Source organism: Anneissia japonica, unplaced genomic scaffold, assembly GCF_011630105.1.
Source record: "Anneissia japonica isolate Jap-2015-1 unplaced genomic scaffold, ASM1163010v1 scaffold287998_len430063_cov162, whole genome shotgun sequence".
NCBI lineage: Eukaryota > Metazoa > Echinodermata > Crinoidea > Comatulida > Comatulidae > Anneissia > Anneissia japonica.
This window is the reverse complement of record NW_022695675.1, coordinates 155,397-158,564: the sequence shown is the minus strand read 5'-3', so window position 1 is coordinate 158,564 and position 3,168 is coordinate 155,397. Positions and strand designations below refer to the sequence as shown.

Genomic DNA, 3,168 nt, shown 5'->3' with positions numbered 1-3,168 from the left:
ATAACATGGCACACGTATAAGGTATCAACCACTGATAATAGTAGATTGTGTATTGCATATAATTGATGTATATACGTGCAAATGTATACATATCGAGTACGTGCCCCACTACGTGTTCTTCCGTGTAAGCAAGTCAAAGTTTTAATCTGTAACTGGTAACATTTTCTATCGAGGTTCATGACCGTTATACGATAAATTTAGCATTTAAAAGTCATGAGCGTGGATTTGCTATGCTAACCACGCTCACCGACCTCGATGACATTATTCTAATTTCGAATAATGTACTTTTTCCTCCTCAACATCTGATGGAGTTCCTTTGTGATGTATTGGATTCTGTTTTAGGAAGGCGTTAAACGCTCGAGTGACCTACATAAAGACGCTAGACTAGTAATTGTGTTGAAGTATTCACCAATTTTTGCGAGGCATGTGAATTACAAAATTATGTATAGCATCCGTTAATGATTACCATTTGAATACATTGACAAATTTCATTCAATTATGTGGTATTTAATTGAATTTGTCATATTGTACTCCATATACGATGCAATAGTTGCACAGACATCAGATGTCATAGGTTTATATACTGCATACCGTCATCTGATGCGCGTGAATTGAATTTATATATATATATATATATATATTTATATATATTTTTTTATAATTTAGATATGTGCATCTTGATAGACCTATTCACCAAAATAATGACCTAAAAGCAGACAGCTAATAATGCATGTGTATATATATATATATATATATGTGTTACTTTTTATATATATATATATATATATATATAGGCCTATATAGTAATATATTGTTGAAAAAAGTATATATACTATACATACAATATATATATATATATATATCTGTGTATGAGATTATGTAATTATAATATATGAATACCTTATAGGCCTTCTTAAAATTATATATAATTGTATAGACTGAAGCGCGACCGTTTGTAAGTGTTCATTTTTTCTGTTCAGTTTTCATTCAAGAAACGTAGTCAACCACAATGTCTTGAAACAGTAAGCTAGGCGGATAATACGATAATCAATAAGGTCTTATGGTTGAATTCAACAGCTAAAAACATTGATTCTTGGACATTCACAATGAGATGAAAATAAGGTGATGACAAACTTAGGCCTACGATGATCGTTAGATACAAACCAGAAAAGCCTCCGAGCTTTCGGCTTCCTTTATCTCTGCTTCAGTTACTTCGCAAAACAAATTGAAAATAGAACATAATGAGTTGGTGTCATGATGGTTGTAACGGATGTTCAAATCTTGAAACAGGCCCTTAACACTGTAAAACAGTCCTGTTTCCATTAGGGGGTTAAGCTCTACTTCTCGCTTGCTTCCAAACCGGTCATTTTGTTGATCTCTGGCATTCATCTCTGACATCACTCCAAGATGATTCTTTAAAGTGAAATCTTACAGATTATAGAAGCAAACATACAGTTAAGGCGTTAAACTTCTATAGAAAGTGACGACACATACAGTATATGTCGCCCTATAAGGTATTATAAGGTAAAGGTAATCCCCGTATTTATTAATGACTGTATAGGGGAATCATCAGTACTAGGCCTCGGCATTGTCTGATAGGGATATAAGATATTAATATTAATATATGTAAAGATATTAATATTAATATTAATTATTTGTACGATTTTATGTATACATATATATATATTAAGATGTGTATAAGAGACAGATATATATATATAAATTACAATACGACCACTAAATTGACTTCACTTGTATACTTATTCACTTGTTTATATTTATTTACTCTATGGTTTACTTGTATTCTTGTTCACTTTTTTACTTATTCAATTGTTTACTCGTACTTCTTCACTTGTTCACTTCTTTCACTTGTTTGTATATGCCTACTTGTTCACTTGTTTACAGGTTTATTACGTACATGTTCTCTTGTTTACTGTTCACTTGTATTTCTTTCACTTGATTCTTATTCTTTTGTTTATTTGTATATTTCTCACTGGTTTAATTGTATTCTTGTTCACTTGTTTCTTTATACACCTGTTTACTTGTACTTATTCAATGGTTTACTTGTATAGGCCTCTTCACTTATTTATATTTACTTTCATTTGTTTACTTATTCACTTCTTACTTGTATAGGCCTACTTATTCACTGGTTTATTTCTATACTTATTCACTGGTTTATCTGTATACTTATTCATTAATTTATTTGTTTACCTGTTCATTTGTAAATTTGTTCACTTGTATTCACTTTTTTACTTGTTGTGTAGAGTCTTGCAAACAATACAAGTAACGGTCTTATTTAGACGCATTGTACAAGTAAAACGTTTTCTCATTTTAAGTTTGGATTGAATGTTAAGAACTCATAAATTAAAAAATCAAACTATTCAAATATAATGTTTCTAGATTTATTAGTGACAGTACTGTATACCTTGAAATGAAACTTCATCCGTCAATTTTCATAAGAAATGTAGATAATCAATCAATCGGATATTATTAATAGCTCTTTTGAATTAAATAAGGAACTTGTTTATAATTGTAGTTATTATGTTACCGATAATACAATTGGTAGTAGCAATGCATATCTTCATGGTAAATGATATTAATGATAATAATTCATCTCAGGATTAACATCGAAGAACCGCATCTGCGTGTATTTACATAGCACGCATATTGTACACACTTGGGACTGGAAATCAAGTGTAAATAAGAGGTTAATTTCTGTCTTGTAATTAGCCTGCCTGCTCTGCAACTGATACACACAATGGTATAAGACTATGGCAGTGTCGTAGAGAAGCTGGCCGCACACAAGCCAGGTCCGTCCTAGCCTTGTATCGTATATTATGTCAGACACGCATTGTTCGCGCATCAGCGCGCATTGATTTTGGCGGAGCCGAATCGAACCAGGTAGAATTATGCTAAGGAAAAGGAAAACAGAGCCTATGTATTCCGTTAGTAGGACTTAATTACGGAATTACATGGTGCATTGTATGAACCATCAAGGCTGACACTTTTGTCCTCGAAATCCACTCCACATGAGTAATTAAATGAGCTTAACTTCTTTCCCCATCCGTTACAAAAGAGATGAAAATTGGGATATACAAATATTTTATATATATATATATATATATATATATATATATATATACATATATACATATACATATATATATA

General features: G+C 31.3%; 1 long non-coding RNA gene across 1 annotated transcript in view; it reads left to right on the top strand.

Annotated features, from left to right (window-relative positions):
* The window catches only part of LOC117101503, a 17,855-nt gene that overhangs the window by 1,438 nt on the left and 13,249 nt on the right, over positions 1-3,168 (top strand). Inside the window, exon 2 of the long non-coding RNA XR_004444288.1 lies at positions 1,327-1,329. This is a non-coding gene — a long non-coding RNA (uncharacterized LOC117101503). The remainder of the gene's footprint in view (positions 1-1,326; positions 1,330-3,168) is intronic.